The sequence below is a fragment of the Elaeis guineensis genome, chromosome 4 (assembly GCF_000442705.2).
Source record: "Elaeis guineensis isolate ETL-2024a chromosome 4, EG11, whole genome shotgun sequence".
NCBI classification, from domain to species: domain Eukaryota; kingdom Viridiplantae; phylum Streptophyta; class Magnoliopsida; order Arecales; family Arecaceae; genus Elaeis; species Elaeis guineensis.
Genome location: NC_025996.2, coordinates 63,087,647 through 63,103,535, shown reverse-complemented (window position 1 = coordinate 63,103,535; position 15,889 = coordinate 63,087,647).

Here is a 15,889-nt window from a genome sequence, read left to right as displayed (position 1 = left end):
GAGTACATTCACATCAAACGTGATCATGTGCCGAGCACTCTGCTGTCAAGAGTAGCTTGTGAAGGGTATGGGTATAAGTGTCCCTCCGACCTGAGACCACACGGTGACTTATAAGAAACTCACTGTACTTTAGTATCGGACTATCTGAGTTTCTAACTTAGTGAAGAAAGATACTAGGTGCAGTCAAGTACTTATCAAGTCAGTGTGTAAGTCAAGATGGAATTGACCCCTCTGAATTGGTAAGGAGATATGCATCAGTGTATTTCAATTTAACAAAATCTTGGTTAGGATAATCCATGAGATGGATTTGAAAGATTGAAATATAATTAGGGTTGACAGTTAAATCCTAAGTCACCTTGAGCATTTGGATCAAAGAGATGAATTATACGATAATCATACACCAGTAGGTTCTAGAAGGTTGCTTTGGAACACTTCGATCCATCCGGTCATCGGGTATCATTGCTAGATAGTTACATCGATTAGTATAGAAAGTTATTTCTATGCTACCGGCTTAGATTCGAACCTATGGGATCACACGCATTAGAAGATTTGATCAGATCTATAGCTGAAGAGTCCAATTGGATTGTGACTCTGGTGAAGAGTCCTACTTGGACTAGGACTCTATGGGAGAGTACCACTGGGACTGGGACTGAGACTCTACCATTTATGAAGAATTAATTAGTAATTAGATTACTAATTGACTCAATTTGATTGAGTAAAGAACTTTGAAATAAGTCTAATTGAATTAGATTCAGTTCGACTTAGATTGGGATTGATATGATCCAATCCGATTACAAGAAAATTTGATCCTGATTCGATCAGGGTTTGGATTTGACTAATTCCTAATTGGATTAAAAATTTGATGAGATATTTAGATTTATAATTAGATTAGGTTCATTTTTATTAGTGGTTTTAATCCAAATTTGATTTGGATTAGAATTGAATTAGAAATGAAGAGTCCAAGTCAGACTAGGACTCTATCCTTATCTTTTGCACCACATCTGGATCCATGCCAATTTCTCCATACCTAATTGGATTTGGGTTGTGATTTTTGATGTTATGAGAGAGAATCTAATAAGGGTGGTCGGCTATAGCTAATGTGTCATAATATTATCTCATGCCTGATTCGAATGCGATCCGAATTAGAGATAAGATGCAGACTAGGAAAGAGATTTTTCATATATGGTATATTGTTGGAGCTATATTATTTTTTTTCTTATTTTTCTTGAGAAATTCTTTGATGTGTGAGACTTTAGATTTTTTTCTCATGTCCTAATGATTTTTCTAGAATTTTTGAGGATGCCAAAAAGGGATTTTGGTGTTGATTCATGGCATCTGTTCTTGAAAAGTCCTAATTCCTAGTCTATAAAAAGGGGACCCCTCTCTTTGACATCCTATGATTAATTTTTTCTTGTAGATTTTTTATTTTTAGAGCCTCTTCTCCTCCTCCTCTCTTCTAGATCTTCTATCACTTTGGAGTATCCAAGATGCTTGTAGAAGAAGGAAGAGATCAGTTGTCAAAGTTGTTCGCAGACTAGCATCTCCGAGCCCCTGATCTGCATCAGTCTTCGCATGAATTTTTTTATAAAGGTCAGATGACTTTGTGTGGCTATGAGCGATCTGAGGAACACCCTGTCCAACTATTGGATCAGCAGAGATCAAGATCAAAATTTATTTGGTAATGACCTCTAACTTATTTTGATTCTTATGGTAGATCTAATAGTTAGATCTGGAATTTCAGCATCGATGAGATCGATGTATTTTTATTTTTAGATCTAAAGTATATATTTTTCATATCAAAGATCCTGATGTGGTAGTCTAAGATTAGATCTTATACATATGATTAGGATTAAATTGTTTAATCTACTATTTCTTCTGCACAAAATTTTTTAATTGCATGTACTGCACTATCGAAAATTTTCTTCAAAAGGCTGATGAAGGAGAGTATGATTTTGTGAAGGAGAGTGCAGGGTAGTGAAAGAGAGTTGGTGAGACAAAGTTGGTGGCGAAGGAGGAGCCGTCAGTGATGCATAAGGAAGAGCCCTCAACTGAGGTTCTAATGACGGAATAGGGGAACAATAGAGGTGGTGGAGAATGTTCAGACAAATGAGTGATGGGAGGAGCCCTCAGCTAGAATTCTAATGGTGGAGTGGGAGAATAGCAAAGGTAGGGGAGAATGCTCAGGTGAAAGAAAGTGGAAGAGGCAAAGAAGATGGTAGAAGAGCCCTCACCTATGATTTTAGTGGCAGAGCAGGGGGCATAGAGGCGGTGGAAAACATTTAGATGAACGAGAGTGGGAAAGGCAAAGTGAAAGGTAGAGAAAGAGCTCTCACCCAGAGCTTTAACAATGAAGCAGGGGGAGAGTAGAGGTAGTAGAGAATGTTCAAGTGAAGGAGAATCAGGGTGGTGAAATCGGTGGCGAAAGAGAGAGGGATCTACAAAAGAAAACAGAAGATAGGGAAGATGAAGGGTGGTGAAAGAGAGTAGGGTTTTATGAGGGTGTGCAAGGACACATGGAAAAGAAGTAGAGTGGGAGAATGAAGCAAAGAAGTAGAGTGGGGTTTGGTGAGGGAGTGCAAAGGACACATGGAAAAGAAGAGCGGCAAAATGAAGAAAAATTGGAGACATGCAATTTTGAGTGGCAAAGGGGCGGAAAAGTAAAAATTTAGGGATACGACTTTAGGAATATACCACAGTAAATCCAACTCCATAGGTATAAATATAGACTTTTACCCATATTCCAAAATGATCGATAGGATATTTCAATATCTATCTATAGTTTTATAAATCAATCAGCATTATATGATGCTTTTGCTAACCAATTAAAATATTTGTAAGCAATATTTGTCCTATACTAATGAATAATGGACCCTACAACTAATAGTGCAGATGGACAAAATAACCATCTGTAAAAATTTGAATATACTGGTGGATTTATCACTCTAAACAAAAGCATCTACAAGCAAATATTCACTTTCTTGTAATGTTTAGGTTGCTCAAATCAATAATCATGTGAAGATGTTTTGATAAATATAAACAGCCTTTTTAATGTCATGGACAGTAACATATTCTTGTTGATTTTTTTTTTTTGACCTTTTGAGATCACAACAATGATGTGGAAATGACAATTGTATTAGGAGCATGTGTATCTGAAATAAAACATAGAAAATACAACTGAATAAATAACTTTTTTTGGGATATAAAATAATACACCTCATGAAGACCATCAAGATTTGGAAACGAAATATTTCATTTCTCTTCAGGACCTTAAAGCCCCTTTAAGACCATTATGGTTTACAAAAAAATAGAAAACAAAGAGCATTCTGCAGCCATTTTGGATTGCCATCCCCCAAGTTCCATATTGTCAGCCCCATGATTTCTCGACATCGGCCTCCTTCCATCTTTCATCCTCCCCATTTTTTTTGTTAGGCAATCAACCAACGAAGCATTTAAATGGGAATTTCCTCCCGATGGCTAGATCTTTATGTACAGGTGGTATTGGATGGCTCACCAACCTTGGCGTTGAGGACCTTGGTTCATCTTTTTTGGACCCTCTTCGGCACGCACTGGCATGCCCGGATATGGATAGCATCCGGTGATTTTGCCTTCAGGATTTATGGTCGGACTCAAGGCTTCTAGTTTTGATTCTTATAATATGTTTCCAAACCCTATCTTGCTTTTATAGGTAATTTCTTGAATGATGCATTGAATTAGGAAGGTTCGAGATGGTTGTGCGTTCTTGCATTCCCTCAGAGACTCTATGCTGCAACTTTCACAAAGTTAGTTATTCTCATAATATTATCATAATATTATGGTTGTGATAATAATTATGTGCAGTTAAATTTGATAGACTCCAAGTTAATGTGGTGATATCTCTTGGATGATGATTTTATATGCCTTTAAAATTTTAGCTATAGTGGGTATATGTAGAGAGGTGGTGGTTCTTCAAATCATCTTTGAGATCCATTTACAGAGTATATATATGATAAATACAGTTGATCAAATTGTTTGTGATTCATAGGATGAGTAATTATTCCTTCATGACTTTTATGGAGAAGAGAATTGAGTACTAAATCAGTAGAACTGATTTGATAATATGATCTAAGGCCTTGAAAACAAGGTTGTTAGTCTTGGATTAAACAATGATCATGGGTGAAGCTAGGATATTTCTCTTGGGATATCCAATATGAATAAGTATTTGATTTAATTATAGACTTGTTAAGTTCAATCTAACTATTTAATAGTGTTATCGAACTATTTTATTGTTCAAGTACTTGATCATTCTGAAAAAAAAAATTTCGGTTGGTTCCCGAAACTCGTTTGCTTGCAAGAATATGAAGCACTTTTGTTATTAAGGTATGTGTGACATCATGACAAGTGCAAGAATTTAAAGAGTTTAACTTTTTTTTTTTTTTTTTATGACGTAATCATGTGTCTCATATTGCTGAAGTAACTGTTAAAATAACTACGCAGAACTTACCAGGCCTCACACATACTACTATTGCATGAGATAGTAAGCAGGACATAATTTGGGAAGTTCATTAGAATAGGGGAATTAGGCCACATTTCCATAGTAGAATAATTATAAAAGAGTGTCAATTAATGATTTGATCAGAAACTTCATGTAGCTAACAAAGAAATATTATATTAACTGAATCTCCGATACTTGATCGTTAAGAACAAAGATCATGAAAGAAAACAATGAGGTATAATCACTGGAACATCGAGAAGTTGTGGAGTTCATCATGGAGCAAGTAAAATCTGGTAGGTGACAAGCAAGAGAATGTAAGCAATTTCACAAAAAAATTGTCTGGTATAGAAAAGTTCTTTCCAAGAGAGTATGCTACAACCAGAGAGGTTGATGCATATTCAAAAATGAATCATAAAATTGATCTAAAGTTTACATAAATCTACAAACAAAATTGATGTCCATGGTTTGTGGTGTGCAAGATTTAGGTTGGAAAATATCTTGAATTGTATGGGGATTAGATTGAAAAGGCTAACAGAATTTTAGAACCTTTCTTCATGCAGATAGATTTGGAAATTTGAGGCGAGTCTGTGCTGGATGGCCGCCTTTTGCGCCATCGACGTTTATCTTGGTGGATTGCAAATTACTGGGATGAAACAAGATATTGATTTATCTTGACAGAGATTCAAAATCTAAAACTTCAAATTAAATGATCGAGGAGGTGAATATAGGTGAGAAATGGACGAACGCGGTACGCTCAAAAAATTAGATAAAGGACTTAATCAACCGATTTATAAATCATGGCTGAAATATTCATCATAATACATCAATTAAATTGATGCAGATAATATGGGCAAATCTAATATATAGATATATATATACGTAAATATATATATGTATGTATATATATATATATATATATATATATATATATATATATATATATATATATATATATGTATATATATATATATATATATATATATATATATATATATATATATATGTATATATATATATATATATATATATATATATATATATATATATGTGTGTGTGTGTGTGTGTGTGTCTCTCTCTCTCTCTCTCTCTATATATATATATATATTATATATCTATATATATATCTGTGTGTGTATATGTGTCTATATATATATATATATATATATATATATATATATATGTGTGTGTGTGTGTGTGTGTGTGTGTGTTTATATATATGTATATATATATATATATATATGTACATATGTATATATGTATATATATATGTACATATGTATATATATATATGTACATATGTATATATGTATATATATATATGTACATATGTATATATGTATATATATATGTATATATGTATATATATATATATATACACACACACACACACACACACACACACACACACACACATATATATATATATATATATATATATATATATATATATATATATATATATATATATATATTTATATTTATATTTATATACACATACATATATATATATATATATATATATATATATATATATATATATATATATATATATATATATATATATATATATATATATATATATATATCTATATGGCGGAAATGGAATCCAGAATGATTTATATCATGCAGAAAGACAATTTATATGCAACGTATTTACCTTGTTTTGCCGCTACCTTCCTCTGTCCTTTCCTTTTTCGCCACTCTTCACCAATTGGAAGCTTGGGCCATGGCCTTGATTTAGATAGGTAATATGGCCTGCTTCTCAAGGCACACAAATAACATTGGTGCCCAACATCAAAATTCGTAGACCCTCCAATAGTAGGATAAGATCGTCAGGTATAGATGGTATGGAACAATAGATAAGTGGCTTTCAGATCCAATGCTATATTTGGTTGGGGATCATGAAAAGATAGATGAATAGAATTGGAAGAATGGATAACCTCTATCCATTATTTGGTTCAAAAAGTTACAAAAAGGATAGATAAAAAAGATAGATTATCCATCTATCTTGGTCCACCATTTTGCATCCTCTCAATTTGGGAAGATGAAAAAAGGATGGATGAAACATTAAAGAATGGACTTTAATATTGATAAAATTATCGCTCATTAATTTTTTTGATAAAAATATAATGCTTCTTTACTTTTTCATCAATATTATTTATATAAATTTTTATATATACTATTAATAACAAACTATTAAATTTTATTAATTATTATTTTAATTTTAATATATAATTTCCATAATTATAATTAAATAATTAGATTATCTTCTATTTTTTTTATTTATATTTATTATTTTTTAATTAATTATTTGTGTAATATTAATTAACTATTTAAATTAAATTATAAATTATTTAGTTATTTATATAATTAATTTATTAATAATTAATTTATGAAATTATGTATTAAATTAAATATTTATATAATTTTGGATATAATTATAGATTATAAAGATTATAAGTTAACATATTGTTTACTTCTTTAATATAAATAAGTATTATAAATTGATTATAATAATATTTTAATCAAAAAATAGTTTTGTAAAATATTATAAAAATATCATCCATCATTCCTCTCATTTCTCCTATACTAAACAGAGGAGAGAATCATTTCCATCTATTTTTCTATGTTTTACCAAATATATGAGAGGATGGATAGAAAATCTATCCATCTTTTTCTCCATGTATCCTTTCTCCTCCATCTATTCTTCCTTCAATCCATCCTTCTTACCAAACAGAAAATAATAGCTAGTTCCAAAGCTTCTAGTTCTTGAAGTGTTCTTTCAAAACCTCAACTGAGTTTTATATATAGGCAGTAGATTGACAATGTATTTAATGGGAAGCTTCAAGATGAACATGCGTTCATCCATCCACAGATTTGGAGCAGTATAGCTGTCAATGAATGAGTCGTGCTCGAACATTCGAGTGGTAGTATCAGTTACATGAAATTAAAAATGGATAAGTCCAAGTTTAATGTGATGGATTCTCATGGTCGTCATTCCTAATAGCTGTCAATGAGTGAGTCATTCTTGGGCATTCGAGTGATAGCATTGCTCATGTGCAATTAAAATGGATAAGTACAACTTTAATGTGATGGAATCTCATGGTTGTCATTCCTAATTGCTTGTTAATTTTCAAAATATAATGTATCTCGAGAGGAGTGCTCGATTATTTAGCTCATTGTTGAGTTTTGCTAATATGGAGTATGTCGCAATATGGATGGAGCCACATGGGGCTTGAGATGGCCGTGGCCTCCACTAAAACTAGATATTTCTTTTTATCTTCCCCTTTGTAAATTTAGAAAAAAAAATATTAGCTATTATATGCCCCCCCCACAATAATTGTCACCGAAGAAACCAATCCCTCCAACCTTATGTTTCCTAATCCATGTTTTAGCTTTTCAAGAAGGAAATTAGATTACTATCTTCAGTTAGTTTCCAAGAATATAATCCCTTATTCCATCAAAAAGAAATTAATTATAATTCTTCTTCAAGTTTAAAATTCACAATTTATTTGAATACGAAAGTTAAAGTCACATTTGGACATAAGTTCGAACGAATTTGTGGACTAGTATTAGACATATCTTTAAAAAATAAACTGCAATAATAAAACATAATATAGATGAATAGCAATTTATGAAATTATACCAAACAAATTAAATATCTATTGTAATTTATTATAGTGTAAGTAAAGATTATGTTTTTTAGAAAAATAGATAATTTTATTTTTCTAAATAAAAATTTCATACGTGTTTGTTCTTGTGTGCATGCATATATTGGCCTTCTGCTCCGGATGTTCGAATCTCAGCTCTGCCCCTGGTTGATATACTATCCCAATGGGACTCAAATAGATGATACAATAAGCATTAATGGTTAGTACTATTTCGATCAAGGTTTTGAGTGATGGCACATACAAGCCATATTATGTCGTTACCATCTATTGGTAAGCCATTCGTTCTACTACTCCCGCCAGTATGGTACCATACCAACATAAATTATGTATTTCACTTTTTTGTGTCAACACCACTAGACATAAATATGTTAATACGGTATGGTACCATGCCGATTTATATCGTACCCTGCTAGAAAGGTATTTATTCGAGTACTGCTATGGGTAAGATTTAGCCTTTAAACTAGAAGTATGTAAATAGTTTCTATAAAGCCCTAGATTGATTTATACCATCTGAAAGAAATAAGTAGTGTTATGGTATAGAGAGCTTCTTTGGTCTTACATCGGTTATGAGTCAAGAAAAAATATAGTTTATATAGATTAGAACCTTCTCTCCCAACATAATGCACCTTTTAAAGGACAAAACTGTAAGGCTCTAAATGATCAAGATCCATTGAAGCCTAAAAGCCCACTAAAACCTAAAGATGATCATGAGTCAAAACGGATAATATCTCACATATGCGAAGGCAGAGGCATAAGCCAACTATCTGAGCCATTCGATCTCTTAACCTATGATCACAATATTGGCATATTGGCGCCGTCTGTGAGAATGCCTTCTATCCATACATACTTCCTCTTGATTGGAGGGCTGTGTTGTGGTATAGAGAGGGCTTCTTTAGTCCCACATCGGTCTTGAGTCAAGAGGGACCGTGAGGTACCTTTTAAAGGACAAAACTATGAGGTTCTAAATAATCAAGGCCTACTAAAACCTAAAGATAGTCATGAGTCAAAGCGGACAATACCTCACGTATGTGGAGGCGGAGGCATAAGCCAACTATCTCAGCCATTCGACCCCTTGATCTATGACCACAACAAGTAGGATTGTACATCATAGACAACAAAAAAACGACGACATATACAACCAATTCCACTTTCTTTGTTGTTATCATATATTTCTTTTTTTTTTTGGTCGCATATCTTATTAATGATAATTGCTTTGACAAGATCATCCATTCTTCGTAGTGCATTTGATTTTGATGAAATGGGAGGTTATAGCATCCTTATTTTACTAATATAATAGGATATTTATAGATGAGGGAATGAAGCTTAGAAAGCTTAGGATCGTGTCCAGTCAGAATAGGATTAGGAGCCATTACAGGTTTCCAGATAAGGTGGTTATGGGATTACATGATGCCATGATTATAGCTGAGTGAGCTATGAGGTTTCCAGATGTCAAGATTAAAGGTACTTTAGAGATCGAGTTGCAGTGGTAGGTTTCAAATTATAGTACAGGCTTGCAGATGTCAATGCAGAGTATATTTTGGTTCCAGGATTTGTTAACGGTCTAATTAATGTTGTGGTCATGTTTGGATATGTAACTCCAGTCTAAAGACCAGATATTGCTGAACCTCATCAAAGTGTTTCTTCTTCTCTAGAATTATCAACTCCTATTGTCAGCATTCACTACAGCTCTGTTTCCAACAGAGTATTCATACCATCCGTAATCTGGCTGATGGTAGCAAAATCTTCTCTAGTGATGTGATCTGTCCCAGATAAAACGAGATATGCAACTTGTTTGGCCACAAATTTTGGTAGAAAGGCATGATACTCGAAGCATCATTTGTTATGTTCCATAATATCCATTGAGCCGTGGCAATCAAAATATCCATTCCTTTTAGGAGAGACTGCACACGCTTATTGTTTGCTATGAACTCCACAGCTAGAATTGGTTTTATGGAAGGTCACGAAGCTGAGAATTTTTTAGAAGTATGGACCAGACTGATTGAGAATAGGAGCACTGGAGCATGAGATGATCTACCGTTCCTGAGTGTGAGCCACATAGGGAGTAACTTTTTATGCTTTTCCATTCCTTCTTGATCATATTAGATTTTGTTTGTATTCTGTCATGAAAACAGAGATAGGTGAAGTATTTAACCTTCTCTGGCACTCCAATTTTCCAAACAATTTTACTGAAAAATGATCTGACTCCGCCATCTAACAAAAATCTATAACATCATTTTGTTGAGAACTCTTTGTTTGGGAACCATTTCCATTGCAGTGAGTCTTGCTTTTCCATGATTTGCATTGCAGATAATTCTTGAACTAGATTTAGTTGCCCCAAGTTATAATCACATAATAATATAAGGTGGCAGTTGTCTGTGTTTCTGAACAGAGTAAAAGCTTCTACCACAGAGATGTTCTTCATGGGAGAGAGATCGAACAACCATGGGAGTTGCTCTTTTAGAGGGTGAGTAAACAGCCATGAGTCATGCCAAAAAAGGATATTTGAACCATTACCAATTTGAAATTGCACCAAAGCCTGGAAGAGATTTTTAACCTTAATAACTGCCTTCCACAATGCTGATAAGTACTGTTGGGGTAGTGATTTCAGGGTGATAGGCCTGTTGTGGTAATAACCTGCTCGGATCAATGAGCTTCATGGCTTTTGTGGAGTAGAGAACAAGTTCCTTTGGCCTACAAACCTGATCCCAATTTAACAAACATTGACCCTGCTTAGCTGAATCGGCCCCAGTCCATAGAAATGCCTGGCACAGCCTATCAATTCATTTAATAATGCAAGGTGGTATAGCAATGTTGGCCATCCAATATGACATGATTGGCATGATCACAGAATTAAGTAACAATGTTCTCCCATCAATGGAAAGAAGTTTACCTTTCCAATCCCTAGCTTCTTTGCTATCTTCTCAACAAGGGGTGTCCAATCATTCTGTTTAAGTTTCCCAATTTGTAGTGGCAAACCCAAGTAGGTTAGGAGAAAATCTCCTATTCTGCTGCCTAGAATATTAGGAATTTGATCCCTGTGATCTCTTGGAATACCAATGCCTAGAACTGTGGACTTCTCAAAGTGGATTTTTAAGCCCGTAATACTTTTTCTTGATACCCCACTAAAAATAAGGATATCATCAGAAAATTGGAGGTTGTGGAAGTCACTGAAGATGTCACGTTCTCCGATGCCTTTTACCATTTGGTTTGTGGTTACTGTTTTTAGGATTATATTTAGAGTATCAACAACTAAAATGAAGAGTTGAGGGGAGAGCAGATCTCCTTGTCTTAAACCTCGGTTACAGCTGAATGCTTTCCTAAGGAGCCATTGACTATAACAGATGATCTAGCTGTGATGACAATGTTTGATATCCATTTACACCACCTATCTCCAAACCCTCTCACCTTCAATAGATCGAAAAGAAATGGCCATGCAACATTATCGAATGCCTTCTCAAAATCTAGTTTATAAATGAATCTTTGGTGTTTGGATTGAGTAGCTTGAATGATGATCTCATTTGCATTGGCAAAAATATCTGCAACTGTTCTACCTCAGATGAATGCAGATTGTGATGATAAGATAAGCTTTTCCATCTTACAACCAAGACATGCTAATAGAACCTTCGAGAAGATTTTAACAATGCCATTCATGAGACTTATCGATCGATAGTCTCTGACTGTGCAGTTAATTTCCTTCTTCAGAATGAGGGTTATGTAAGAGTAATTAAATCTCTCTAGGCTTGTTTGGTGCTTGTATTGACTCGGAAATAGTTTCATTATGTCGTCTTTGATGATGTGCCAAAATTGCTTATGGAAGTCAAAAGAGAATCCGTCAGGTCCCAGCGATTGTTGAGAAGCAAGCTGAAAAATTGCATTCCTTATCTCTTCCTCTGTGAATTCTGCATCCAGGTCATAGTGCATTTCATATTCAACATATTTAGAATATCTATCGGCATCGCATGAGTGCAGTGCAGATACTTACACTTTGAAACATCTTTCCCTTTTTCATATGTTACATTTTCAACATATCAAGTGCATTGCATTGGATAACACTCATAAACCATAAAGAAGACCTATTTGTCACTTTGGCAGCTGTGCTATGGTATTCTGAAGCTTTACATCCTCCTATAATTAGTGATATTATCTTAAGAAATGTATGTTATACTATATTACTAAGTGCATATTTCAGAGCACAAACTTCACTTTCCTAGCTCAGAGCATAAACAACTGAGCTTTCCAAATTTGACACCACAAACTCTGCCCTCTCTGGCATATGTCATCTTGTAATTTATTTTATTTCCTTCTAGATTACCTAATGCCATCCTACAACTTTCAAATTCATGTTCTATTCCTGGCATCTTCAACCATAGGCCTTGCTTTCAAAATTGTCATGCACTAATATATCTTGGCTAACATCTAAAATCATCCTGCACTTTGTTTCTTTAACTAGATACTTGCATATGCATCATCAAATAGTTCCATGTCTCTTTTATGTGTGAATACCATCAATTTTCTCATCAAACTACAATGTTCTGGAAAACTCAAATATAAGATTAAATACAGATGCATTGCTAAATATTGTAAAACAATAATATACTTTTGGAGCATAAAATATAAATAAAGTAATCTTACTAGAAGTATTCAGTCACTGAACAATGCTTGGCAATGGTACAGAATATTTGTCTTGCAGGTGGAGAGCGATTTATCTGGATTTTTCTGCCATCATAAGTGCTAACAAAATTTAGGTTCTTTGAGATAGTGTGATGTGCTTGAATGGATTGCAAATGTTTCATTAGTATTTGGCCGAAGGCCGAAGCCCCTTCAAGATTCATTGTAAGGTAGCTATCCTTAATTCTCTTAGCTCCTAAACTTATATGGTATTTCCTCGATCTAGAAATGAACTGCCACTCCTACCTGTGAATAATTCAGATTGTGAGATATTAAGATTCAGTCAGAGTTATGAAAAATTTATATGGTAATTAATTGGATAGAGTAATAAGATTAAGATTTCATCTTAATTAAAATCTTACTATACTTTAGCATAGCATATATGAGTATTGTTGAATTTTGAAACCTCAAATTCAACCCATAGCAACCCAAGAAGGAGAAGCCCAGCCCCACAGGCACACAGACGCAGGCAGTAGGCCTGCGGATGCCCAGGATCGCTGGCACCTGAGGCCCAGGTGGAGCCTGCAGTGCATGCAGCCCGCAGTGTGCAAGCCTGCCCAGCGCGTGCAGATGCATGCGGCCTAGGATGCACACAAGTGCGCACAACCCAGCCAGGCGTGTGGCCCAGTATGTGCGCAGGCACACGGTCCAGGTGCATGCCCATGCAGTGCACGCATGGTCTACTATGCACCTGAGGAGGAGTCATGGTCCATGCATTGCACATGGACTACTGTGGTTCGGGGAGGGTTTATCACAATGCACGAGTGCGAACGCACGATTCGATGGTAGGACGGCATGATTTGAGGTGATTTTGCATGATGAAGGGGCCACGGTTGCTTGTGGGTGCGATCGAATGGTCAGAGAAGCTTACAGGATTGATCAGAAGGCTGAGATGGGTTCTGAAACCTAACAAAACTCGGTTTAGGATCTTTTAAAGGGCCTAACGGCCTATAGACAATAGTGAGCAACAAAGAACAACCCGTGGAAGCAGGGTAGCGGCTACAGAGTTTGTGGATCTCCTTTAGAATTTTTGTGAGAGCTTTGTAAGGATTGAGTGCTTCTTGTTGAGAGAGAGAGGTTTATGAGAGTTGAGAATATGTAATCTCCTCTTGTATTGATTTTCTCTCATAATGAAACTTGCATGCCTTATAGAGGTAAGCCTTGGGCTTATCCATGTATGTGATTATATTTTTTTTTATATCTGTTCTTCTTTTCTGTTGCAGTATCGACATCATCACCTGGATTAGAGATCTTGGGTAAAGGATCCGTATTCTGCAATCATGAGGGATCCTTCCCAACAAGTATCCGTTCTTGCACAAATATGATCCAGATACATATATGATACATAATATACATCATATACATGTGGACATATGCATGGGAATGGAGAAAATGTGGATATGCTTGAATGGTATAATTTTTCTTTCCCAAGGAGAAAATGCAAATTCATTCCCTGCTATCCACACATGGTGAAATAGTAATATGATAAAAACTTTGGTACAGTTGACTACTACACTAATTACTAACTTCGACTACGATGCTATCTACTATAGTATTACACAGTATAGTATATTAGTTCTATCTTCCCCCTTCTTTGCCTACCCACCAAAAAAAAAGAAAAAAACGATCATTAATTACTAGGTAGTAGAAGTAAACCTAAAAATATAATTTTTGACAAACAATGTCGTCGAGATAGGATTTGAACCTACAACCTCATGGTTATGAACCTTGTGAGGTACTAAATTGCCGGACTCCATAGGTCCATATAGACCACCTAACTAATATTGAGTAAAATCCTATTGTACTTTAGAGCCCCATAATTGCAACAATGAATGTGCTAAACTATTCATAGGAGTGGAAACTAAAATGATCAAGAAACTATAATTTTCCAAATAGAAACCGGTCAATCCATCAGTATACTATTAAGTTACAAAAGTTGTATCTATAAACAAACCTTCTAAAGCAATAGACTAGATTTGCCTACAAAAATGAAATGGTCCCTCTATAACCAATCTTCTATAATATTACAAATACTTCCTTCTCGGTCAACCTACATCCTCAGAATGAATGCATTACATTAGCTAAGACCATGGTTTGATGTTGTTTGCATGGAAGCTATCTTCTTAATCACTACAAGAATTGATAATATTCATGATGACATAATAGTGACAATTCGAAAAGTTGTCACTATTGTTGAGCTTTTAGTGATGACATCGATGTTAGTCACTAATATCAAGTATAATAGTAATGATATATAATATCCTCGTAATCGATCGACTAATAGTAACGACATATTACTCGTTACTAAAAAATCGTCACAAATGACATGTTATTGTGACAACATTATATATCATCACAAATTTTGATCTATTTGTGACAATATATAATGCGCCACTAACACGTCATGACTAATAATATATTAGTTGTGATGACATCTCATATTGTCACAAAAAAAGATATTATTAGTGATGATATATAGTGCATCACTAAAAGGTCATCACTAGTAGGGACGATATGTGATGCATCACTATAAAGTTGTCATGATTACTATATTAGTTGTGACAATATAAGATGTCATCACAAAATATTAATTTATTTGTGACAATATATAATGCACCACTGAAATGTCATGACTAACAGTATATTATTCGTGACGACATCTCATATTATCACAAAAAAGGATACTATTAGTGACGACATATAGTGCGTCACTAAAAAGTCATCACTGTTAGTGACGAAATGTAATTCATCACTATAAAATTGTTATGATTACTGTATAATTTATGACAATATAAGATGTTGTTACAAAATATGTACTATTTATGAAGACATATAATGCATCATTAAAAAATTAACATGATTAGCATATTATTTGTGACAATAAAGATATCATCATAAAAAAAGATATTATTTGTGATGAAATAGTACATCACTAACAAGTTGTTATGATTAGTATGTTATTTAAGAAACTATAAGATGCTATCATATAAAAATTATAATGTTTGTGATGATATATAATGCGCCATCCAAAAATCATTGTCAAAAGCTAACATAATCTCAAAAAAGCTAAAATTCTATA